Source organism: Palaemon carinicauda, chromosome 15, assembly GCF_036898095.1.
Source record: "Palaemon carinicauda isolate YSFRI2023 chromosome 15, ASM3689809v2, whole genome shotgun sequence".
Lineage (NCBI taxonomy): Eukaryota > Metazoa > Arthropoda > Malacostraca > Decapoda > Palaemonidae > Palaemon > Palaemon carinicauda.
Genome location: NC_090739.1, coordinates 134,433,337 through 134,460,736, shown reverse-complemented (window position 1 = coordinate 134,460,736; position 27,400 = coordinate 134,433,337). Strand labels below are relative to the sequence as shown.

Below are 27,400 nucleotides of genomic sequence, written 5' to 3'. Positions count from 1 at the left end.
GGCAAGAGCTGGCTTGCATGCGCGAACAAGTGGTGGCGCGCTGACGAGTGTTGGGCCGTGCAAGTGTCGGGTGCGCGTGGGAGAGATCTGGCGAGCAGGAGAGCGCTGGCGCGTAGGAGAGAGCTAGCAAGCGCGTGCGGGAGAGTGCTGACGCATGTAGGCGAGATCTGGCGCGTATACGCGGGTGAGTAATGGCGCATATGTAGGCGAATGATGGCGCATAGGAGAGCGCTGACGCACAGAAATATGCTGGCGCGCAGGAGGTCGATGACGTGCAAGTGAGTGCTGGCGCGCGGGAGAGCGCTGGCGCGCAGGAGAGCACTGGTGTGCAGGAATGCTGATGCGCAGGAGAGCACTGATGCACAGGAGTGTTGGCGAGCACGAAAGTGCTGGCGCGTGGGCGCAGGTTGCAGCTGCCGTTTAGGTTGGCGAGTAGGAGACCGAAGTTGCACGAGTGTGCGCAGTTTCAGTGCGCTTGGTTGAGCCTGAGATCGTTGGCGGGGTGAGGGCGAGCAGGTGAAGGAGCGCGCCGAAGCATTGTAGGGCACTGATGACCAGGCTGGTGTTGACGGGCTGCTGGGGAGCACCCATGCACTGCAGGAGGTTGGTGCGCTGAAGGCCGATGGTGCGCAGCTGCGCACTTCGGTAGGGCCTCAAGAGGCTTTACCGGGATCAGGAACGGCGATGGAAGGACGGCAGTTTGGCTGGCAGGTAGGTCAGGAACTGGGATGTGCCCTTTGGAGGGGCGAGCATCCATCGATGGAGGTTGCGAACGATCTGCAAAGATGTCCAGGACCGAAGTCGGAGGAGTAATAGCAGGTCCAGGCACGGTCGAAGGTCGAGGGCCAAAGGAGGACTGCAGCGGATGCTCCTCTGCAGGTGACGGCTGCGACGACGAAGCAGAAGAGCCGAAGAGGCGCCTTTTCACCGATGGTGAAGGTAGACCTCTAAGGCGAAGTGGAGGGTGAGCTATACGACAAAGACGCTCTCTAGGGGCCGTTGGATCAGCAAGCTGACCGTGCGCCGCAGCAGTCCTCCAAAGAGGTGTATCTATGAGTGAACTCCCACGAGGGGGAGAAACACTCGCAGGAGAGACAGACGTTGGACTTAGTTTCCCCCTTGAAGGATGATCAGGAACGGGGGAAACTAAGTCGGCAGCAACCACTGGAGAGTCTGGAGGAGTAAAGCAGTCGGACGAGACCATAGGCGACACCTCTGACACCACAACGTCGACAAGGGCCAGAGGATCTACCTCCAACGGCGATGATGACTGCTGCACACTAGCACCCACGCAGATGATTTGCAGCAATGCGTCCTTGTAGGGTGGGCCCAAGAGCCACAAGGACGACCAAACCTGTAACAGGGGGGGCGCTTCGTTAGGGAGAAGCAACACTATCTCTCGATGACCGGGGTTGGCCGATATTAAATGGGTCTACGCTACTACTTGACGGTCTCTCAGAAGAGACCGAACGAGTAGGAACTTCGGAGGAGGGTCGGGAGATGGAAAAAGAGGCCTTGGGTTTTTCCCCCTTCGAAGTAGCCTTCGAAGGGGAAATATCCTGGTTAGACTTCTTCCGCCGTCACCCAACCTTCTCCCACTGGGAGGCAGACCACTCCCTACACTGATTGTCACAATCACACCGTTGACCTCTGCAGGCGAGAAAAAGGGTATGGGGGTCAGTCTCCACTACCATCATAAAAGTTCCGCAGGGCCGGCCGTTGAGTCCAGGGCAGGTGCGCATGTTTGCAGAAGTCAACACACAAACACATAGAAAAAGAAAAAGCAAAAAACAGATTAATGGCAGTCCAATAAAGGCGAAGGATGAAAACAGCAACGTCCGTTCACCATCCGAGCCAAAAGTAAATGTGAGCTAAATCACAGGTGTGCTAACGAGCAGTGTGGGTAGTTAACCCTCGCTAAACATTAATGGCTCGTCATTTCAGCTACGCCGAAAGTAATACCCCTAATAAATAGCGTGGTTTGTATTCCAGTTACGGAACAAACTGTACTTCAATTCAAGGGCTGCTTTTTGGTCCTATCACACAGGGGAACCCTGTGCCTTACAGGACCTACAACATCAATTTATTGTATACATTCTTGGATATTAGGCATATCACACACCACATCTTGTGTTTGTCAACTCCATACTTAGAAAACAAGAGTCTATAGTTTCTTCTTGAAAACCTTAATATCTTTCAGATATCTAGTTTGTTTAGGTTATTATATTAATATAAAATTTTACCTCTTTCATTCAGAGATATAAACAACAGGTGTACACAGTGTATTTTTATTGTTTTGAACAATTCTGGTGATAACTGGTGGAAAACCATAGGTTTTGAGTTTTAACTATCTTGGTTATTAATATCCATCATGTATAGATTATGAGTTCCAATTAATTTTAGTGGGGATCTATTTAATTATGTTGGTATAAATTTTACTATGAATATTGTACTGCAGTAAAGAAAAATCTGGTTAGGTTAAGTGAAATCAGGATGTTTTTACTTCAGTATTGAAGTGTGACCCAACCTCCTACAACCGCTCCAAATGTTTTAAAACTTTGGAATCATCAAGAATATTAAGCTTTGATTAGTGGTTCCAAATAATAAGTCTTTATATTATACAGTAGTTATTCAACAAGGATCAAATTTCTTGCAATACTGATTGTTTTCTGGCCACAAATACTTGGAGCCCCTGGACTTATAGCACCCTGCTTTTCCAACTAAGGTTGTAGCTTAGCAACCTATGAATCTCTTTGGTCAAGATTCCTGAATAGGCCAATAACAGGAATACTTATTTTCTTCATTACAAATATTGTGCTACAATAAACATTTAACGATATTTCAATAGTGACGAGTAGGAAACGAGCGCTGCACATCTATACACTACTTGTCAGAAAAGAGGTCCAATCAAATGATGTTTATTTATGAGCAAAGCAAGCCACAGCAGAGGAAAAACCTCGTACGCACACAGCAAATATAGCACTTCAGTAACAAGAATGTAGAGGGAAGGTTACTAGAATTAATTTATTTAGTATTCCTTAGCATTTATTGGTGCAAAATGCTACTAAGAAAAGTTATTGAAATTATCGTAATGTCGATACAAAATATATAATAACTACTATGAGAGCAGTTGAGAATAAAATGTTATTTTCATTAGTAAAATAAATTTTTGAATATACTTACCCGATAATCATGTAGCTGTCAACTCCGTTGCCCGACAGAATTCTACGGACGGGATACGCCAGCGATCGCTATACAAGAGGGGGGTGTACTCACCAGCGCCATCTGTGGCCAGGTACTGCAGTACTTCTTGTCAACACCACCTCAATTTTTCCTCGGTCCACTGGTTCTCTATGGGGAGGAAGGGTGGGTCAATTAAATCATGATTATCGGGTAAGTATATTCAAAAATTTATTTTACTAATGAAAATAACATTTTTCAATATTAATCTTACCCGATAATCATGTAGCTGATTCACACCCAGGGGGGTGGGTGAAAACCAGTGTACATGTTAATCAAGAAGCTAAGTATCCCGTATTTCATATTATCAGTTATTCAAAATAACAAATGAAATTATAATTACCTGGTAAGGAAGTCGACTTGAACCATTACTCTGCCTTTAATAAGTACGTCTTCCTTACTGAGCGCAGCGGTCCTCTTAGGAGGCTGAACAACTCTAAGGTGCTGAAGTATAAAGGGCTGCAACCCATACTAAAGGACCTCAACACAACCTTTAACCTAGGCGCTTCTCAAGAAAGAATTGACCACCCGCCAAATCAACAAGGATGCGGAAGGCTTCTTAGCCTACCGTAACAACCCAAAAACAACAATAAAAGCATTCAAGAGAAAGGTTAAAAAAGGTTATGGGATTAAGGGAATGTAGTGGCTGAGCCCTCACCTACTACTGCACTCGCTGCTACGAATGGTCCCAGGGTGTAGCAGTTCTCGTAAAGAGACTGGACATCTTTGAGATAGAATGATGCAAACACTGACTTGCTCCTCCAATAGGTTGCATCCATAATACTCTGCAGAGAACGGTTCTGTTTGAAGGCCATTGAAGTAGCCACAGCTCTCACTTCGTGTGTCCTTACCTTCAGCAAAGCAAGGTCTTCATCCTTCATGTGAGAATGAGCTTCTCTAATCAGAAGCCTTATGTAATACGAAACTGCGTTCCTGGACATAGGCATCGAAGGTTTCTTAATGGCACACCATAAGGCCTCTGATTGCCCTCGTATAGGCTTTGATCTTTTAAGATAGTACTTTAGAGCTCTGACAGGACAAAGAACTCTCTCTAGTTCGTTACCCACCATGTTGGAAAGGCTAGGAATTTCGAACGATCTAGGCCAAGGACGTGAAGGAATTTCATTTTTTGCTAAAAAACCGAGCTGTAAGGAACATGTAGCTGTTTCAGATGTGAATCCTACGTTCCTGCTGAAGGCGTGAACCTCACTAACTCTTTTGGCTGTTGCAAGGCAGACGAGGAAAAGAGTTTTGAGAGTAAGGTCTTTGAAAGAGGCTGACTGGAGAGGTTCAAATCTAGGTGACATAAGGAACCTTAAGACTACGTCTAGATTCCAGCCTGGAGTGGACAAGCGACGTTCTTTAGAGGTCTCGAAAGACCTAAGGATGTCCTGTAGATCTTTGTTGGAAGAAAGATCCAAGCCTCTGTGGCGGAAAACTGCTGCCAACATACTTCTGTACCCTTTGATCGTAGGAGCCGAAAGAGATCTAACATTCCTAAGATGTAACAGGAAGTCAGCAACTTGGGTTACAGAGGTACTGGTAGAGGAAACTGCATTGGCTCTGCACCAGCTTCGGAAGACTTCCCACTTGGATTGATAGACTCTGCGAGTGGATATCCTCCTTGCTCTGGCAATCGCTCTGGCTGCCTCCTTCGAAAAGCCTCTAGCTCTAGAGAGTCTTTCGATAGTCTGAAGGCAGTCAGACGAAGAGCGTGGAGGCTTGGGTGTACCTTCTTTACGTGAGGTTGACGTAGAAGGTCCACTCTTAGAGGGAGAGTCCTGGGGACGTCGACCAGCCATTGCAGTACCTCTGTGAACCATTCTCTTGCAGGCCAAAGGGGAGCAACCAACGTCAGCCGTGTCCCTTCGTGAGAGACGAACTTCTGAATAACTCTGTTGATGATCTTGAACGGCGGGAATGCATACAGATCGAGGTGGGACCAATCCAGCAGAAAAGCATCCACGTGAACTGCTGCCGGGTCTGGGATCGGGCAACAGTACAATGGGAGCCTCTTGGTCATCGAAGTAGCGAACAGATCTATCGTTGGCTGACCCCACAAGGCCCAAAGCCTGTTGCACACGTTCTTGTGAAGGGTCCATTCTGTGGGGATGACTTGACCCTTCCTGCTGAGGCGATCTGCCGAGACATTCATATTGCCCTGAATGAATCTCGTTACCAGCGTGAGGTTTCGACTTCTTGACCAAATGAGGAGGTCCCTTGCTATCTCGCACAGCTTCCTCGAATGAGTCCCTCCCTGCTTGGAGATGTACGCCAAGGCTGTGGTGTTGTCGGAGTTCACCTCCACCACCTTGTTTAGCAGGAGGGACTTGAAGTTCATTAAGGCCAGATGTACTGCCAACAACTCCTTGCAATTGATGTGAAGCGTTTCCTGTTCCTTGTTCCATGTTCCCGAGCATTCCTGTCCGTCCAAGGTCGCGCCCCAGCCCGAGTCTGATGCGTCCGAGTAGAGATGAAGATCGGGGGTCTGAACAGCTAAAGAGAGACCCTCCTTGAGAAGGATGTTGCTCTTCCACCACATTAGAGTAGTCTTCATCTCTTTGGTAACAGGAATAGAGACCGCCTCGAGCGTCATATCCTTGTCCCAGTGAGCTGCTAGATGGTACTGAAGGGGGCGGAGGTGGAGTCTCCCTAACTCGGTGAACAGGGCTAACGATGACAGGGTCCCTGTTAGACTCATCCACTGTCTCACCGAGCATCTGTTCTTCTTCAGCATGCTCAGGATGCACTCTAGGGCTTGGTTGATTCTTGGGGCCGACGGAAAAGCCCGAAAAGCTTGACTCTGAATCTCCATTCCCAGGTAAACGATGGTTTGGGAAGGAATAAGCTGGGACTTCTCTAAATTGACCAATAGACCCAGTTCCTTGGTCAAGTCCAAAGTCCATCTGAGACTCTCCAGACAGCGACGACTTGTGGGGGCTCTTAAAAGCCAGTCGTCTAAATAAAGGGAGGCTCTGATGTCCGCCAAGTGAAGGAATTTCGCAATATTCCTCATCAGTCACGTAAACACCAGAGGTGCCGTGCTTAGGCCAAAACACAGGGCTTGGAATTGGTACACAACCTCTCCAAAGACGAATCTCAGAAAAGGTTGGGAGTCTGGATGGATGGGAACGTGAAAGTAGGCGTCTTTCAGATCCAACGAGACCATCCAGTCCTCCTGCCTGACCGCTGCTAGGACCGACTTCGTCGTCTCCATAGTGAACTTTTGCTTGGTGACATAAGCATTGAGCGCACTGACGTCCAGCACCGGTCTCCAACCTCCTGTCTTCTTGGCCACCAGGAAGAGACGGTTGTAAAAGCCCGGGGAATGATGATCCCGGACTATCACCACTGCCTCTTTCTGTAACAGGAGCGACACCTCTTGATGTAACGCTAGCCTCTTGTCCTTTTCCTTGTAGTTGGGAGAGAGGTTGATGGGAGAAGTGGTCAGAGGGGGATTGCGGCAGAACGGAATCCTGTAACCCTCCCTTAGCCACTTGACAGACTGGGCGTCTGCACCTCTTCTTTCCCAGGCTTGCCAGAAGGTCTTGAGTCTGGCTCCTACAGCTGTCTGGAGAGGAGGAGAGTCAATGCTTGCTTTTCGTGGACTTGGCACCTTTCTTGGACCTGCCCCTGTGACCGTCTGGGCGGGTACTTCCTCGGCTGGGGGCTCTGCCACGAAAGGGCGGAATAAATCTGGTAGCAGGTGTATCAGCCACTGGGGTGCGGTAAGTTCTCGGAACTGAAGGTACAACCTCAGCCTTACGTGCTGAAGAGGCTACGAGGTCATGCGTATCCTTCTGTATAAGAGCCGCAGACATCTCTTTGATTAGATCCTCAGGAAACAGGAACTTAGAGAGTGGAGCAAAAAGTAACTGTGACCTTTGGCAAGAGGTGATACCAGTAGAAAGGAAGGAGCAAAGTTGTTCCCTTTTCTTGAGGACTCCCGATACAAACATAGAAGCAAGTTCGCCAGAACCATCGCGAATTGCTTTGTCCATACAGGACATGATCAGCATGGCCGAGTCTTTGTCAGAAGGGGCAGTCTTCTTGCTCAAGGCCCCCAGGCACCAGTCGAGGAAATTAAAAATTTCAAAGGCGCGAAAGACTCCCTTCAAGAAGTGGTCCAGATCAGAAAAGGTCCAGCAGACCTTAGAGCGTCTCATAGCCGACCTTCGGGGAGAGTCAACCAAACTTGAGAAGTCAGCCTGGGCAGAGGCAGGGATCCCCAAGCCTGGTTCCTCTCCCGTGGCATACCAGACGCCCGACTTAGAAGTCAGCTTAGGAGGAGGAAACATAAAAGACGTCCTTCCCAGTTGCTGCTTGGACTGCAACCAATCCCCTAAAATTCTCAAAGCTCTCTTTGATGATCTCGTGAAGACAAGCTTAGTGTAGGCAGACTTAATAGGTTGCATGCCTAGAGAAAACTCGGATGGAGGAGAATGAGGGGTAGCAGAAACAAAGTGTTCAGGGTATAACTCTCTGAACAGAGTCAGGACCTTGCGAAAGTCAATGGAGGGTGGCAACGACTTGGGTTCCTCCACATCAGAAGAAGGATCATCCAGGTGAGCAGCTTCATCCTCAGAAACCTCATCACCTGAGGGTTGAGAAGCGAGAGGTAACGATAAAGCGGTATGCTGAATGGCTGAATCCTGAAGAACGGGTGCATGCGCACTTGCGGATTCATCATCAAGTCTCTGCTGAAGAGGATGAGGGCTGGTAATGACAAAGTCATGAGGCTGAGCTGAAGGAGGTTCTGCGGGAGTCTGAGGCGCAAGCGTGGTGAGAAGCGAATGCTGTAAGGCATGAGGCTCATGCTGCATAGTCTGCGGTTCATGTTGAATGGGAAGAGGCTCATGCTGCGAAGAATGCGGTTGCTGCATGCGTTGAGGTGGCTGCCTCATAGCATGAGGTTCCTGCCTTAAGGGTTGAGGAGGTGGCTGCGCATGAGGTGCTTGCCTCGAGAGTTGAGGTTCTCGCCTCAAGAGTTGAGGTTCTTGCCTCAAGAGTGGAGGTGGCTGCCGCAAGAGTTGAGGTTGCTGCCTCAAGGATGGTGGAGGTTGCCGCAACGCAAGAGGTTGTTGCCTCGAGGATGGAGGAGGTTGTCGCAACGCATGAGGCTCCTGCCTCAAGGGTAGAGGAGGTTGCTGCAAAGCATAAGGCTCCTGCCTCAAGTGTTGAGGAGGTTGCCGCATAGCAAGAGGCTCCTGCCTCAAGGAAAGTGGAGGTTGCTGCACAGCGCTGGTATCTGGCAACTCCCAATGCGGCAGCTCACGCATGGAGGTAGCTTGAGGAACCTCAACATCATACGTCTGGCAGGGTGGACTGCGCAGAGGTGGAGGAGCGCTCGCAGGAGGAGGTGTGTTAACCTTCTCTGCCTGAAACTCCTGCATCAACACCGCAAGCTGCGACTGCATAGTCTGCAGCATAGCCAACTTAGGATCAACAGAAGTTGAGGTCTGTTGAGGCATCGCTTTACCTCTCTTAGGTGGCGTGCAGCCATCAGATGACTGCGGCGAGTCCGAACTAGCCCAGTGGCTACACCTGGGCTGTTGGACTCGTGCGGTCTGGACCTTACGCTTAAGAGGTTGAGACCTGGGTCCAGCGTTTCCTCCCGGAAACTTCTTCTGCAGACGAGGAAATTAAGGGCTCAATCGTCTGAGAGTGGAAGTGACGATCTCTATAAGATACGCCCGCAACCACTGAGGATACTACTGTGCGCCGATCAAGGCCTGCCGAACCCTTTTGCCCTTCGACATTGCTTCTCCCCTGGGCTTGGGAGCTTGCAAGAGGTCCCGGACTGGGAGGACGACTGGCACGCACAGAAGTATCCTCATGCGCAACACTGACACTGACACTAGGCACAGCACTGGCACTACCACTTCCCACTGCACTTTTCACTTTAAGTTCCTTGACATCTGCCAAGAGAAACTTGTGGTCACTCACTACCGACTCCATCTTATCACCTAAAGCCTGAATGGCACGTAACACATCCGACATATCAGGCTGAGCACTAATAATAAGTTCGGGGGTCGCCACTACAGGGGAAGGAAAAGGTTGGGGATCATGGGGGGAGGAATAAACCAAAGAGCGAGAAGAACTCCTCCTAACTCTCTCCCTCTCTAACTTAGCCGTATACTTGAGGAATTCATTAAAATCGAATTCCGAAAGCCCGGCACATTCCTCACATCGATCTTCCAACTGACAGGATTTTCCCCTACAGTCGGAACAAACGGTGTGAGGATCAACCGAGGCCTTCGGAAGACGCCTATTACAAGTCCTAACACTACATCGTCTTTGTCTAGGAGCTTGAGAATGGTCGGACATCTTGAATTAGAGAACAGTCAGGGGGGGTTTCCAAATTAAAGCAAAGATCGTTATACCATTAATCAAAATCAATCCAAAAGCTATCTAAGCTAAGGGAAAAGCTTCCTGTATAGCGAAGGCTAAAATTTCAGAGCAATACTTCACCAAAACCGTGAACAAAGACTCCAAAATCAACAGCGTATCCATGTAGGTCTTGCCGGTGGCACGAGAGGAAAAATTGAGGTGGTGTTGACAAGAAGTACTGCAGTACCTGGCCACAGATGGCGCTGGTGAGTACACCCCCCTCTTGTATAGCGATCGCTGGCGTATCCCGTCCGTAGAATTCTGTCGGGCAACGGAGTTGACAGCTACATGATTATCGGGTAAGATTAATATTGAAAACTCTAATTTCCAATTTAGGTTACATCAGAAAATGCATCTATGGTGATAATTCCCTTTGGAAAACTCCAAACATATAATCTTATGAGTTAGCGGCTAGAGTGGATATGAATGTGTTGAGGTGGTTTGGCCATGTTGAGAGAATGGAAAAATGGCTGTCTGCTAAAGAAGGTGATGAATGCAAGAGTTGATGGGAGAAGTACAAGAGGAAGGCCAAGGTTTGGGTGGATGGATGGTGTGAAGAAAGCTCTGGGTGATAGGAGGATAGATGTGAGAGAGGCAAGAGAGCGTGCTAGAAATAGGAATGAATGGCGAGCGATTGTGACGCAGTTCCGGTAGGCCCTGCTGCTTCCTCCGGTGCCTTAGATGACCGCGGAGGTAGCAGCAGTAGGGGACTCAGCAGTATGAAGCTTCATCTGTGGTGGAAATGTGGGAGGTTGGGCTGTGGCACCCTAGCAGTACCAGCTGAACTCGGCTGAGTCCCTGGTTAGGCTGGAGGAACGTAGAGAGTAGAGGTCCCCTTTTTTTTTTTTTTTCTTGTTGATGTCGGCTACCCCCCAAAATTGGGGGAAGTGCCTTTGGTATATGTATGTATTTATGAATACTGTACATGCTTTTAAATATGAGGGTCGCATAGGGGTTAAACTCTTCCTATAAGGTGGGACAAAATAAACAGACAACGTAAAATTACCAATAATATAATAGTCTCGTGAAGTCTACCGGCAATCTATTAATCTTTTAATATACTACCCATATATAGGATACATTACCTTGATAGAAAACCACAGATTCTATTGCACCCATTTACGATAGGTCAGAGTTTCCGCCAATCCGCCCACAAACCTTAGACGACTGACATTTTCCTTATTCTCCATTGGCCAAATCATTAATTAAATTAACGTAACCATATAAAATACCATAAATATTCACCACCATACCTCTGTTGAATAAAATAAATACACCTGAACTTATAATAGTCAAATACACACCTAATACAAAGAAAAACGTAAAGACTTTACTATCGCAACGAATAGTTGGGATTCGTTCGTCCGCTGTGTAAACAAAACAAATGATTCAAGTGTTATTTTAACTGAATATGAATAAAATCAACCTGAAAATAAATTGAAGGTTCAAACTAAATATTAATACACAATATTTATCAAAAATTATTACGTGATTATAATATAATATAGTAAATTAATAAAATTATAGATTATTTAGTTAGGTTTCCGTGACATCTGTAAACGAACGAGCATCAAAGTATTATTTTCACTGAATGACTCAAATCGACCTGAAATAAACTAAGATTTCAAATTAAATATTATTACTTTACATTTATTTTGGATTCATTAAGTGATTATATTATAACCAAAATAAATAAAATCATGGATTATTTACACCTCAAAGCGTTTGCTCTAACGGTTTTTTTTTTTTTTGGACATTCCCGCCTCCAGCGAATGAAGTTAAATCGATTGGAATTATGAATCTATTTATATATGGGAAGTTAACAGCGGGGAATATACTAGGAGACATCATTTAGAATATTATGAATTATTCTTCATCAACGTTTAGTTTATAGTACTTTAATTTTGCCAAATTTTATTTAGAATATTATTAAGTATTAATTCTTCAATAATGCTTATAATCTTTAGTTTCATTTTGCCATACTTCATTTAGAATCATGAAGTATTCTTCACCAACGCTAAACCTTTAGACTTTAATTTTACCACGGTTAAAAGTATAAATTCCGTATTAATTCTACCAAATACTCCTAAGACCTACTGTATTAGACTTTTAATTAATCTTACTTTGTCGGGGATTGAGGCTCCCAATATATCGGTTCTTGGACCCTATATTGATAATCGATTGTTTAATTGTCAATTTCCACTGCTCGCTTTTGCTAGTTAAAGTAGGATAATAGGAAAATTAACATTGACTTTCTTACACACACATACACACACACAATCTTAGTTGCGTGGGAATTTAACTGTAATGTACACTATTTAAACATTTGGTGAGTTATAAATTGTCAGTTTTAATTGCCAAATCCATAATAGAAAATTAAGTTTTCGTCTTCTTGAAAGATCTTAATAATAATAATAATAATAATAATAATAATAATAATAATAATAATAATAATAATAATAATAATAATAATAATAATAATAATAATCCCGTAAAGTAAATTATAAAAAAAACTTTATGCAGTTACAATAGTGATATGAAGAGGAAAAGACGAAAAAATTGTAAAATATCAATTAAAAATAAGAAAAAGAAAATTATAATACCAAAAGTCTAAGAAAATTGAAAAGAAACTCAAAGAAATGACTTAAAATGAATAGACAACAGTAGGAAAGAGGCGCCGTTATAAAGACAACACTCCCGCTGACGTCATCTGACAACGTGAACGTACGAAATATTTGTAAATTGTAATGCTGAAATCCTCGCGTTTAATCACCTTCGTAGTTTCTCGTGCCTCAAGTCGTACTCCAAATTTACGTGCCACTTCAACCACTTGTATTTTTCCAAATCTCCGGTCATTTTCATACGGTAAAATGTCAGGGGATCAAGAAGTTCCGGTAAAAGTACCCAGGCTAAGTGAGCGATTAGTGTGGATAGATTTGGAGGTAAGATTACTGTTTACGGTTTTTTTTTTTATTTATTTACAATATCCTGTTCTCTATTATCGATTTTAATAATGTAATTTGTAAACAAAATATTTCTTTGATATTTGAACCCCAAATTAAGGGCCAGGTTAGGGAGGTGAAATGACATGGCATTTTAGGTTAGGTTACCACTTATACTCTTATTTTTTTTTTTTTTTTTTTTGGTATTTGTATTCCTCTATAACTTTTTCATAATTTAAAACAATTCGTAAAATTGGAAATAAGTTAAAATTAAAAAAATAACTAGAATTATGGGGTGTATGTATTATGTCTAACTTAGAATACGGCAGTGTAACGGGGTCACAGGGGAACGTTAGCCCCCCCCCCCCCCCCCCGTTAGGTAAGGACACAGCTTGTAGGTTAGGTTGAGGGGGAAAGTTTAGGTTAGTTGATGTCTATTTTTAATCCATGCGGTAGGAAATTGCCACTGATATACAAAGGCTCCCAAACAAGTGTGGTGCCAGCATACATATGATATATATTCAAAATATATACTAAATTAAAAATGGAGTTATTACTCAAAAGTGTCCATAAAATATGCAATTCATAAGTAGTAAAGTAAAACCATATACTTCCCACGAATTCTGAGACTGGTCCTACAGTATTCTCTCCATGCCTGCTTTAACAGAGGAGGTGGTGAGGGGTGTGGCACCTACTGATGTTTCTGCTGCTCCTCAGGAATTTTGGTCATTGGGTTTCCAATACCTTGACCCCAAAAATGGCTAGCAAGAAGAAGCATGTTCACTCTCCCTCCACTTATAGTTCTTCCTTCTCCTCTGCCTCATATTCTTTAGATTCTTAGGATGCTTTTACTTGCATGAAGATCTTGAATGAGGCCATGAAGTTAGTGCGATACTGAGAACAAACCCAGGCTAGGAAGGTTTCTTTGTATGCGATACAGGGGTTTACACTCCTGCTAGAGGTGCTCAGTCTTGTATCAAACCGATACACGCACTATAGTTCGGGATGAAGAGGTAAGCCCTTTTTCCCCACTCTTCTTGGACACTTGATCGATCTCTCTTCTCTTACCAGAGAGAGAGAGAGAGACGGGCGGTTGCAAAAGAATATGATTCTCGTCTCTGCGTTATTGTTCCCTTTGTGAACCTGGCCCACTCACTGGTGATGCACACGAAAGCCAAGATCATCTGTCACCTTTTCTTTCTGAGTGTTGCCAAACCATGTGACTGGGGGACGGGAAGAAAAGACTACCAAGGACTGCTCTCATGAGCCAGGGGGACATACCCAAGTATGCCCATGATCGGAGACCAGTAGTTGGTCTCCCTGGTCACATGAGCAACGAGATATTTCTTCGTGCTTCGATTATGAATAGGATCTTCAGTGTTCTTATGACTTTCAGGTCAGGCAAGACATTCCTACATGATTGCGCAATAGGGAACTTGATCACCTGATAACCCTTCTTTTCCTGTGTGGGTTGTTTATGCATCAAGAAGTTTCCACTCATGCAAAATAGATTGAGAAGACCTGACCACCCTAGAGTATTATCATTGCTAGTACAAACACGGTATGTTCCGTTGCGTTCACACAATCGGGAACTAGGTCCATCTTCATTAGGTGATTGGTAGTCACACCATGTGCGTGCTCACTGCTCAATACCCTGCTTGCCTGTATGTCCCATCTGTTTTTTGAGGGTGTAAGTGACAGTCAAGTAGGTAGTAGGTTGGCAAAGGCACCAGCCACCCATTGAAATACTACCACTAGAGTTATGGCATCTTTTGACAGGCCAGGCAGTACTACATTGGATCCTTCCCTCTGGTTACGGTTCATTTTCCCTTTCCCTACACATACACCGAATAGTCTGGCCTATTCTTTACATATTCTCCTCTGTCCTCATACACCTGACGACTCTGAGATTACCAAACAATTCCCCTTCACCCAAGGGATTTCTGCACTGTAATTGTTCGGCCACTTTCCTCTTGGTAAGTGTAGAAGAGACTCATTAGCTATGGTTAGCAGCTCTTCTAGGAGAAGGACACTCCAAAATCAAACCATTGTTCTCTAGTCTTGGGTAGTGTCATAGGCTCTGTACCATGGTCTTCTACTGTCTAGGGTTAGAGTTCTCTTGCTTGAGGGTACACTCGGGGGCACTATTGTATTTAATTTTTCAATATTAAACTTACCCGATAATCATGTAGCTGTCAACTCCGTTGCCCGACAGAATTCTATGGAGGGATACGCCAGCTATCACAATACTAGAAGGGGGTGTACTTACCAGCGCCACCTGTGGCCAGGTACTCAAGTACTTCTTGTTGACACCTCCTCAATTATTCCTCTGTCGTGCTTCCGGCAAGACGTTCTGGGATACGCTTATGGTCTTCGAGTTTATTCACGGCTAATTGGTGAAGTATTCTCTCAGATTAACGGCTGTCGCTTTACTGGAAACCTTCTTATATTAGCTAGATAGCTTTTATATAGTCCTGATTAACGGTTAACGATTTTTTGCTTGTTTTTGGAACCCCCTTTGGCTAACTCTTTGGATTCAAGATGTCTGACATTTCGCAAGCCCCCTCCCATAGACGATGTAGGTCTTGCAATAGGCGTATTCCGAAGGCCTCGGTAGATCCTCACACCGCTTGTTCTGACTGTAGGGACAGGCCCTGTCAGTTAGAAAATCGATGTGAGGAATACGCCGGACTTTCGGAATTGGAATTTGTCCGTCTTTTGAAATATTCAACTAAGTTAGAGAGAGGTAGAGTTAGGAGGAGTTCTTCTCACTCTTCACTGTTTTCCTCACCTCATGATCCCCTACCTTTTCCTACCCCTGTAGTGGCTACCCCCGAACCTACTGTTTGCCCTCCGCCTGATATGTCTGTTGTTTTGCGTGCTATTCAGGCTTTAGGCGATAAAGTAGAGTCAGTGGTAAGTGACCATAAGTCTCTGATGGCCGAAGTTAAAGAACTAAAGGTCAAGAGTGCAGTGGGTGGAGTTAGTGCCAGTGCTGTGACGAGTGCTAGTGTCAGTGCAGTGCCAAGTGCTAGTGTTAGTGCCAGTGTGGTGCGTGAGGATTTTTCTGTGCGAGCCAGTCGTCCTCCCAGTCCGGGACCTCTTGCAAGCTCCCAAGCCCAGGGGAGAAGCAATGTCGAAGGGCATAAGGGTTCGGCAGGCCTTGTTAGGCGCACAGAATTATACTCGGTGGTTGCGGGCGTGTCTTCCAAAGACCGTCACTCCCACCTGCAGACGATTGAGCCCGTCTTTATCTCGTCCGCTGATCAACTGTCAGGGAAGAAACGTTGGTCTCAGGTCTCGAGACCGCTTAAACGTAGAGTCCAGTCCGCGAGTGCTCAGCCAGGTTGCAGTCATTGGCTCAGCTCTGACTCGCCTCAGTCATCTGTCGACTGTACTCCGCCCAAGAGGAGTAAGGTTCTGCCACAACAGAGCTCGACTGTTAAGGCTTTACCTCAGTCTACTGTCGTTTCTGCCGATCCCAAGTGGACTCTTCTTCAGTCCATGCAAGCACAGCTTTCGGACTTGATGCGTGAGTGTCGGGCTGAGAGTGTTGCACCTCCGCCTCCGCCTACACTCCCTCCGCCTGCTCTCGCTCCGCCTGCGCTCGCCCCGCCTGCGCTCGCTCCGCCTGGTCGCAGCACCATCTGCCAGGCGTACGATGTTGAGCCACATTCTGAGTTTGCTGTTCCCAGTGGTGTTCAGCCTCAGCCTTCTTTAAGGCAACCTCTACTTTGGGATCAGGAGGATTATTCCACTCTTCCTCCGCCTCCCCTTGCTGCTCCACCAGTGGTGCAACTCTCGGTTGAGGTACAACAACCTCTCCCGTCCATGAGTCAGTCTCCTCAGCTCTCGCTGCAGCGAGCTCAACCCTCCTCAAGGCAAGCTCCTCTACACTCTGGACTTGCGCCTCAGGAGCCTCAGCTTGCGAGAACTTTACCTTGTTCTGCGCAGCCTCAACCTCATCATGCTCCGCTCATACCACAGGAACAGGAACTTGCTACTCCGCCTCCGTCCACCGCTCAGCAAGCGCAATCCTTGGGTTCAACCTCTCATGCTAGGAGTCAGCCTCCTCCACCCATGCGCCTTCCTTCTGCTTCGTCTGTTGTTCAGCCTTTGCAGTCTGAGCCTCAGGTTCCCTCAACAGTTACTTGAAGAGGAAACCACTGTTATTGTTCCTACTCGTTCTGACTCTGCGGTTCAGCATTCTTGTCCGATCTCTTCGCTACACTCTGGTGATGAGGTGTCGGATGATGAGGAGGCACACCTGGATCCCTCATCAGATGTGGATGAATCCAAGCTTTCTCCACAGTCTATTGATTTTCGTAAGGTCTTGGCTCTACTTAGGGAGGTTTACCCAGACCACTTTGTCTCTGCTATTCCCCGCTCTCCACCTTCTGAGTTTTCGCTGGGCGTACAACAAGCTAAGTCCACCTATACTAAGCTAGTCCTAGCTAGATCCTCTAAGAGGGCTTTAAGGATCTTAGGGGAATGGCTGCAGTCTAAGCAACACCTTGGCAAGACTTCCTTCATGTTCCCTCCAACGAAGCTCACTTCGAAAGCGAGCGTTTGGTATGCCACAGGGGAAGCACCAGGCTTGGGAGTACCTGCCTCTGCCCAGGCTGACTTCTCAAGTCTGGTAGACTCGCCTCGGAGAACTGCTATGAGGCGATCTAAGGTTTGTTGGACCTTCTCAGACCTGGATCACTTACTGAAAGGGATGTTTAGAGCATTTGAAATGTTCAACTTTCTCGACTGGTGCCTGGGGGCCCTCAGCAAGAAAACCTCTCCTGCGGACAAAGATTCTGCCATGCTATTAATGTCCTGCATGGATAAGGCCATTAGAGATGGATCGGGTGAGCTAGCGTCGATGTTTGTATCAGGGGTGTTGAAGAAAAGGGAACAACTGTGTACCTTCCTTTCCGCCAGCATTACACCTTGCCAACGGTCACAACTCCTTTTTGCTCCGCTCTCGAAGTTCCTCTTTCCCGAAGAGCTGGTTAAGGACTTGTCTGCTGCCCTGATACAAAAAGATACACACGATCTTGTAGCCTCATCGGCTCGTAAGTCTAAGGTTGCTACCTCAGTACCCAAGACTTATCGCTCCCCAGTGGCTGATACCCCTGCTACGAGGTTCATACCGCCCTTTCGTGGTAGAGCCCCCAGCCGAGGAAGCTCCCGTCCAGACTCTCACAGGAGCAAGTCTAGGAAAGGATCCAGGACATCTAAGGGAAAAAACTGACTCTCCGCATCTCCAGACAACAGTAGGAGCCAGACTCAAGATCTTCTGGCGAGCCTGGGAGAAGAGAGGTGCAGACGCCCAGTCTGTCAGTTGGCTGAGGAACGGTTACAGGATTCCATTCTGCCTCAAACCACCTCTGACCACATCGCCCATCAACCTCTCTCCCAACTACAAAGAAGAGGACAAGAGGCTAGCATTGCACCAGGAGGGGTCGCTACTTGTGCAGAAGAAGGCAGTGGTTATAGTCCGGGACCATCAATCCCCGGGCTTCTACAACCGTCTCTTTCTTGTGGCCAAGAAGACAGGAGGTTGGAGACCGGTGCTGGACGTCAGCGCTCTCAACGAGTATGTCACCAAGCAGACGTTCACGATGGAGACGACCAAGTCGGTCTTAGCAGCGGTCAGACAGGAGGACTGGATGGTCTCGTTGGACTTGAAAGATGCATACTTTCACGTTCCTATTCATCCAGACTCCCAACCTTTCCTGAGATTCGTTTTCGGAAAGGTTGTCTATCAATTCCAAGCCCTGTGTTTTGGCCTAAGCACAGCTCCTATGGTCTTTACTCATCTGATGAGGAATGTAGCAAAATTCCTACACTTGTCGAACATCAGAGCCTCCCTCTACCTAGACGACTGGCTGTTGAGAGCCTCCACGAGTCGTCGTTGTCTGGAGAATCTCAATTGGACTTTAGACTTAATCAGAGACCTAGGTCTATTAGTCAATATAGAGAAGTCTCAACTCATTCCCTCCCAATCCATTGTGTACCTGGGAATGGAGATTCGGAGTCAGGATTTTCGGGCTTTTCCATCGGCCCCCAGGATAAGCCAGGCCCTAGAGTGCATCATGAGCATGCTGAAGAGGAGCAGTTGCTCAGTGAGACAGTGGATGAGTCTCACAGGGACCCTCTCATCACTGGCCCTGTTTGTCGAGCTAGGGAGACTCCACCTCCGCCCTCTTCAATTCCATCTTGCAGCTCATTGGGACAAGGGTTCGACTCTCGAAGCAGTCTCTATCCCTATCAACCAAGAGATGAAGACCACTCTCCTGTGGTGGAAGCACAACCTCCTTCTCAAGGAGGGTCTATCGTTGGCCATTCAGACCCCCAATCTTCATCTCTTCTCAGATGCATCGGACTCGGGCTGGGGTGCAACCTTGGACGGACGGGAATGCTCGGGAACGTGGAACGAGGAACAAGGATTACTCCACATCAACTGCAAGGAGCTGCTAGCAGTTCATCTAGCCCTGTTGAACTTCAAGTCCCTCCTGCTAGGCAAAGTGGTGGAGGTGAACTCAGACAATACCACAGCCTTGGCTTACATCTCCAAGCAAGGAGGGACCCATTCGAGGAGCCTATACGAGATCGCAAGGGACCTCCTCATTTGGTCAAGAGGTCTAAACCTCACTCTGGTCACGAGGTTCATTCAGGGCGATATGAACGTCTCAGCAGATCGCCTAAGCAGAAGGAATCAGGTCATTCCCACGGAATGGACCCTCCACAAGAGTGTGTGCAACAGACTTTGGACCTTGTGGGGTCAACCTACCATAGATCTGTTTGCCACCTCCATAACCAAGAGACTTCCGCTGTATTGTTCCCCTGTTCCAGACCCTGCAGCAGTTCATGTGGATGCTTTTCTACTGAACTGGTCCAATCTCGACCTGTACGCATTCCCACCGTTCAAGATAATAAACAAAGTTCTGCAGAAATTCGTCTCGCACGAAGGGACACGGCTGACGCTGGTTGCTCCCCTTTGGCCTGCAAGAGAATGGTTCACAGAGGTACTTCAATGGCTAGTCGACTTCCCCAGGACTCTACCTCTAAGAGTGGACCTTCTACGTCAACCTCACGTAGACAGGTTGCACCCAAACCTCCACGCTCTTCGGCTGACTGCCTTCAGACTGTCGAAAGATTCGCTAGAGCTAGAGGCTTTTCGAAGGAGGCAGCCAGTGCGATTGCCAGAGCAAGAAGGGTTTCCACTCGTAGAGTCTACCAATCTAAGTGGGAGGTCTTCCGAAGCTGGTGTAGAGCCAATTCAATATCCTCTACCAATACCTCTGTGACCCAAATAGCTGACTTCCTTCTACATCTTAGGAATGAGAGATCCCTTTCAGCACCTACGATTAAAGGATATAGGAGTATGTTGGCTTCAGTTCTCCGCCACAGAGGTTTGGACCTGTCTTCCAACAAGGACCTTCAAGACATTCTTAAGTCTTTTGAGACGTCTAAAGAACGTCGTCTTTCCACTCCAGGCTGGAATCTAGACGTAGTCTTAAGGTTCCTTATGTCATCTAGGTTCGAACCTCTCCAGTCAGCTTCCTTCAAGGACCTTACCCTCAAGACTCTTTTTCTCGTTTGCCTTGCAACAGCTAAGAGAGTCAGTGAGGTTCATGCCTTCAGCAAGAACATTGGTTTCACAACCGAATCTGCAACATGTTCTTTTCAGCTTGGATTCCTAGCAAAGAACGAGCTTCCTTCACGTCCTTGGCCTAGATCGTTCGAAATACCTAGCCTCTCCAACATGGTAGGTAACGAACTAGAGAGAGTTCTTTGCCCTGTCAGAGCTCTCAAATATTATCTTAAGAGGTCTAAACCTATTCGAGGACAGTCAGAAGCCTTATGGTGTGCCATCAAGAAACCTTCGAGACCCATGTCCAAGAATGGGCTTTCGTATTATATAAGGCTTCTGATCAGAGAAGCACATTCTCACTTAAAGGAGGAAGACCTTGATTTGCTGAAGGTAAGGACCCACGAAGTAAGAGCCGTAGCTACTTCGATGGCCTTTAATAAAAACCGTTCTCTGCAGAGCATAATGGATGCAACCTATTGGAGGAGCAAGTCAGTGTTTGCATCATTTTATCTGAAAGATGTCCAGTCTCTTTACGAGAACTGCTACACCCTGGGACCATTCGTAGCAGCGAGTGCAGTAGTAGGTGAGGGCTCAGCCACTACATTCCCTTAATCCCATAACCTTTTTTAACCTTTCTCTTGAATACTTTTATTGTTGTTTTTATGGTTGTTACGGTAGGCAAAGAAGCCTTCCGCATCCTTGGATTTGGCGGGTGGTCTATTCATTCTTGAGAAGCGCCTGGGTTAAAGGTTTGGTAGAGGTCCTTTAGTAGGGGTTGCAACCCCGTGTACTTTGGCACCTTTGGGTTGATTCAGCCTCCAAGAGGAACGCTGCGCTCAGTAAGGAAGACGAACTTTAAATAAAGAGGCAGAGTAACGGTTCTATTCGACTTCCTTACCAGGTACTTATTATTTCATTGTTATTTGAGATAACTGTTATATGAAATATGGGATACTTAGCTATCCTTTAATCTTGTACACTGGTTTTCACCCACCTCCCTGGGTGTGAATCAGCTACATGATTATCGGGTAAGTTTAATATTGAAAAATGTTATTTTTATTAGTAAAATAAATTTTTGAATATACTTACCCGATAATCATGATTTTCAATATTAAACTTACCCGATAATCATGTAGCTGTCAACTCCGTTGCCCGACAGAATTCTATGGAGGGATACGCCAGCTATCACAATACTAGAAGGGGGTGTATTTACCAGCGCCACCTGTGGCCAGGTACTCAAGTACTTCTTGTTGACACCTCCTCAATTATTCCTCTGTCGTGCTTCCGGCAAGACGTTCTGGGATACGCTTATGTTCTTGGAGTATTTTCACGACTTTGGTGAAGTATTTCTCTTTGATTTCGGCTGTCGCTTTACTGGAAACTTCTATATTAGCTTAGTTAGCTTTTGGAATTAATTTGATTAATTTTGGTGACGAGAGAGTATGAACTCTCGTTCACCTTTCAATGGCCGACCCTTCCCTTAGACGGAAGTGTTGGTGTCTAAGAGAGTATAGACTCTCTTTCTTAATTTTGCTTAACAAAAGTTATAGATTTATTTTATATCTCTCTGCCTCTTATAGGCCTCTTCGATTAACTTCCTTTTATTATAAACTCATTAAAATTAATTTTTATATTTGTTTATATTCGACCTTCCTAATAGTAGGCGGTCTTTTACCGAAGTTAATAAACTTTGAGCCCGTCATTTCGGTTTAACCTGTTAACATATTATGCTATTTCCGCCACAGAGTTTGAAAGATTTTCTTTGACAGTCTCGTACTGTTTTCAAAGTTGAACTAACGTTTTGTTTTGTCTCTGCAGTTGTTGACGTTCAGAACGTTCAACTTGCACTCTATCGTTACGATAGAGAAAGAATGTTCACGGTTTCACGTTGCAGTAAGAGTAACCGTGTCTAGCGTTTTGTTCATTCTTTCTTAACTTAATGGTTTTGATCCTAATAAAGGAACTTTTCAGTTTTTTCCTTTAACAATACAGTAATATGTTTTAACGATATATATGATTGGGCTCTTCTCTCAGGTTCTAAGTCAAGAGAGAGAGAGAGAGAGAGAGAGAGAGATAGAGACGGAGGGAGAAAGAGGATAAACGTTTCATTCAAGCCTGCCAGGCGTACGAGTAACGTCGTTATCGTTTTTTGCTCTTCTCCCTAGTCTCTTTAGGGGAAGAAACTAAACGTTTCTAGAGTGATCTAGTGTTTAGTCTCTTTCCAACCACTGAATTATCTTTCATTAGATTTTTCTGTTACATTGTAATTCTGTTTTCGCAATTACAGTGAACCCTCGTTTATCGCGGTAGATAGGTTCCAGACGCGGCCGCGATAGGTGAAAATCCGCGAAGTAGTAACACCATATTTACCTATTTATTTAACATGTATATTCAGACTTTTAAAACCTTCCCTTGTACGTAGCACTGTTAACAAACTACCCTTTAATGTACAGAACACTTATTGCATGTAATACAGTACCCTAAACTAAAACAGGCACAAATATTAAAGGCGACTTTATATCATGCGTTTCCTAACACGCCAAAAAGCACGATAAAAAATGGCAACCAATGTTTTGTTTACGTTTATCTCTGATCCTAATGAAGAAACAAACGCATTTACACATCTGTTTATAGGTTAGTTTTTGCATCAATTATATTGATTATTCAGTACAGTATGTTGATTTGGTTATTACTAATGTTTTACTTAATTTTTCTTAGGACTCCCAAATGAAATTTTTTTCTTTATGACGCCGCCTGAAACGACGGCGTCATAAAGTACGCTCAGTAAACAAACTAAGGAATTTAACCCGCATGATGAAAGTGATAAATAATGATATTACAGTAAAAGCTTTTATAAAATATGTTATTACAAATATTATTTACCGTATCTATATAAAATCATACATACGTAGCAAAGCAGGAAAACAATCTACGAGAGAGAGAGAGAGAGAGAGAGAGAGAGAGAGAGAGAGAGAGTTGTTTTACATACGTAAATGTAAATTTTAAACAAAACAAAAATAGCCCCATTTCATATAAAATAGATTACAAATATTTTACTTTATCATATTACAGTAGTCTGTATAATACTGTAAAGTTCAGTACAGTATGTTGTTGTTAAAGTCGTGGCGATGAAATTCTCACGAAACAAAAACACGCCATTTGATTACAACAGCTGATTCATTCTCTCTCTCTCTCTCTCTCTCTCTCTCTCTCTCTCTCTCTCTCTCTCTCTCTCTCTCTCTCTCTCTCTCTCTCTTCGTGTTATACAATACTTACATTTAGATGAAGAAACTAATATTAGTTTTCTTAGTGTCAATTAAATACGAAATGAAATAATTAGGCCGAGTCTACATCCATTTCAATCATAGCCAAAAATAGGGCATCCGATTTCATCAGCAAACCACTATTTTTTGGGAAATATCATTTTATTCTAGAAAATTGCCACTCTTTAAATAGTTAATTGCACATTAAGAAAGCGTGTACTTTTGTTTTTAAATTTCGGGTGTGTTTTAAAAATCGAGTATTGTTGACTTTTTTTTTTTTTACTTTTGGCTGTGATTAGATCAGCTGTCATCTAGCTGCAGCTCTTGAGTGTGTACGAATACACTAACAAAGTATCATTTATACCATTTCTTAACTTATTCAAACTGTCTACAGTATACAGTTGATATTACATAAGCACCAATGTGTTATAACCTATCAAATTTTTTTGTTTATTACATTTAAACCCCCCTCTATCTCTCTCTCTCTCTCTCTCTACCTCTCTCTCTCTCTCTACCTCTCTCTCTCTCTCTACCTCTCTCTCTCTCTACCTCTCTCTCTCTCTCTCTCTGTGGGCTACTTTTCACTACCTCCCATTCCTTACCTCTCTCTATCTCTCTAACAAATGATATCTTTGTTGTTCCTCAAAGTTTCATTTATATTGAAAATCAATCATGATTCAATTTTCCTTACTTTCTCCAATCTCGCACCATCGGTCACATCGCGGTATTTTCGATATTTCCGGAAAATCCGCAATATATGTATAGACATGGGTTATGAAAAAAATCCGCGAAGTGGTGAATCCGCGATGGTCGAACCGCGAAGTAGCGAGGGTTCACTGTACTAACTTTGAGAAAGGATAGAATTGCGTATTTCAGGTACAAACCACTTAAAGTTTCGAGTTCAGTGAAATAAGTGCAAACAGAAATCAAAGTGATAAGTGATTAGTGCGTGAGGGTACTTTTGTGCGCGCCAGTCGTCCTCCCAGTCCGGGACCTCTTGCAAGCTCCCAAGCCCAGGGGAGAAGCAATGTCGAAGGGCATAAGGGTTCAGCAGGCCTTGATCGGCGCACAGAAGTATTCTCGGTGGTTGTGGGCGTGTCTTACCGAGACCGTCACTCCCACCCGCAGACGATTGAGCCCTTATTTTGCTCGTCTGCAGAAGAGATTAGGGGAGAAAATAAAGGCAGAGTAACGCTGGTCTCAGGTCTCAAGACCTCTTAAACGTTAAGTCCAGACCTATGCCAGACGTACGAAGTTAAAGTTCACAACCCGAATGCAGTCATTGGGTTAGCTCTGACTCTCCTCAGTCATCAGTTGATTACACTCCGCCTAAGAGGAGTAAGGTTCTGCCACAACAGATCTCTGCTGTTAAGGCTTTACCTCAGCAGAACTTAGTGTCTGCCGACCCCAAGTTAACTCTACTGCAGTCCATACAGTCACAACTTTCGGTCTTGATGCGTGAGTGTCGGGCTGAGAGTGTTGCGCCTCCGCCTCCGCCTACACTCCCCCCCCCCCCCCGCCTATGATCGCTCCGCCTGATCACAGTACCACCTGCCAGGCGTACGATGTTGTGAACTCTACTACAGTCCATGCAAGCACAGCTTTCGGACTTGATGCGTGAGTGTCGGGCTGAGAGTGTTGCTCCTCCGCTTCCGCCTACACTCCCTCCACCTACACTCGCTCCGCCTGATCACAGTACCATCTGCCAGGCGTACGATGTTGTGGACTCTACTACAGTCCATGCAAGCACAGCTTTCGGACTTGATGCGTGAGTGTCGGGCTGAGAGTGTTGCTCCTCCGCCTCCGCCTACACTCGCTCCGCCTGATCGCAGTACCACCTGCCAGCAGTTCCACCTGCCAGGCGTACGATGTTGAGCCACGTGCTGAGTTCGCTGTTCCCTGTGGTGTTCAGCCTCCGCCTTCCTTAAGGCAACCTTTACATTGGGATCAGGAGGATTATACCTCTCTTCCTCCGCCTCCACTTGCTGCTCCACCAGTGATGCAACACTCGGTTGAGGTACAACAACCTCTCCCGTCCATGAGTCAGTCTCCTCAGCTCTCGCTGCAGCGAGCTCAACCCTCCACAAGGCAAGCACCACAACACCTTAGCCTTGCGCCTCAGGAGCCTCAGCTTGCGAGACATTTACCTTGTTCTGCGCAGCCTCTTCCTCATCGCGCTCCGCTCACACCACAGGAACTGGAACTTGCTACTCCGCTTCCGCCAACCGCTCAGCAAGCGCAACCCTTGGGTTCAACCACTCATGCTAGGAGTCAGCCTCCTCCACCCATGCGCCTTCCTTCTGCTTGTCTTTTATTCAGCCTTTGCAGACTGAGCCTCAGGTGTTCCCTCATCGGAGTCTTGAAGAGGAAACCACAACTTTTGTTGTTCCAGCTCATTCTGACTCTGCTGTTCAGCATACCTTACCTCCATTTTCATACCATGGTTTAAACCCCATGCAAGCATGCATAAAGCACTCTAGCACTGGTCATGGAATTTCTGAGAAATGTTAAACGCCATGCACACGCTCTGCTTTCCTTACAGCAGGCTCTGCTTACAGCAGGCTCTGCTTACTACATGCTCAGCATACAGCATGCTCTGCATTCAGCATGCTCTGCATACAACATGCTCTGCATACAGCATGCTCTGCATTTAGCATGCTCTGCATACAACATGCTCTACATACAGCATGCTCTGCATACAGCATACTCTGCATACATCATGCTCTGCATACCTTACCGCATGCTTCTCAACACATCTTGGGTTGTTACCAACTCACTAGACTGTCAAGCAGTTTCATAACGTTGCCTTCTAGTCTGCTGCTTTTGCACCAGTGAACCCTCACTCAGAGAACTTAGCTTTTCTAGGATAAGGTCCCTGTAGATGAGAAAGTTCTTTTCTCCCTCCTTCTGATATTCCCTTGAGGACTCTGTCATTTGGAGGGAGCCTTTAGCTGCATAACCTCTTATGGACTTTTATTTAAGCATAACATGCTTACAGGGAAGGTAATGGTTCCACTTCAGCCGCCTATCCCGTCTGTTACCACACCTGCTCCCATAGACCTTGAGCTGTGTTGCATGACATGCAGTCCAAGCTTAGTCCTTGTTAGAGAATTTTTTGTTTACGGAGTCAATGTGTCACGGGGAAGACGTTCAACAACCAACAGAAGGGACTTGTTGTGACGCAGTGCGGCAACCTCAGCAACCCGTTAAGGAGTTGTCTGTACGACCCAGACAGTCTAGACAGATTCGGGTTGTCACTGTACTTCCTCGCTTGCCCATGATTGACAGTTTACAGACTGTGCAGCAGTATCATGATCTTGTGTCCGGCTCCGTCAGACGACTGGCTTTTAAGAGCTCCCACAAGTCGTCGCTGTCTGGAGATTTTCAAATGGACTATGGATCTGACCAAGGAACTGGGCCTCCTGGTCAATTATGAGGAGTCTCAGCTCGTTCCATCCCAGACCATTGTCTCCTTGGGTATGGATCTTCAGAGTCGAGCTTTTCGGACTTGTCCGTCGGCCCCAAGGATCTTCCAAGCCCTAGAATGCATCCAGAGCATGCTGAGAAGGAACCGATGCTTAGTCAGGCAGTGGATGAGTCTAACAGGGACACTTTCATCGCTGGCCCTGTTCATCGAGTTAGGGAGACTCCACCTCCGCCCCCTTCAGTATCATCTAGCTGCTCACTGGATAAAGGACATGACGCTAGAGACGGGCTCAGTTCCTGTTTCCGAAGAGATGAGGTCTACTCTAACGTGGTGGAAGAACAGCATTCTTCTCAAGGAAGGTCTACCATTGGCTGTTCAGACCCCCGACCACCGTCTCTTCTCGGACGCATCGGACACGGGCTGGGGTGCGACACTGGACGGACAGGAATGCTCGGGAACATGGAATCAGGAGCAAAGGACACTTCACATCTATTGCAAGGAGTTGTTGGCAGTTCATCTGGCCTTGATAAACTTCAAGTCCCTCCAGCTT

The 27,400-nt window shown here is 45.9% G+C and overlaps 1 protein-coding gene and 1 long non-coding RNA gene across 2 annotated transcripts in view; both read right to left on the bottom strand.

The window, feature by feature from the left end:
- The window catches only part of LOC137654399 (uncharacterized), a 56,373-nt gene extending 45,363 nt beyond the window's left edge, over positions 1-11,010 (bottom strand). The window contains exon 1 of the long non-coding RNA XR_011046631.1: positions 10,935-11,010. This is a non-coding gene — a long non-coding RNA (uncharacterized lncRNA). The remainder of the gene's footprint in view (positions 1-10,934) is intronic.
- Positions 1-27,400, bottom strand: part of LOC137654763 (probable oligoribonuclease) — a 160,426-nt gene that overhangs the window by 127,775 nt on the left and 5,251 nt on the right. The window lies entirely within an intron of this gene.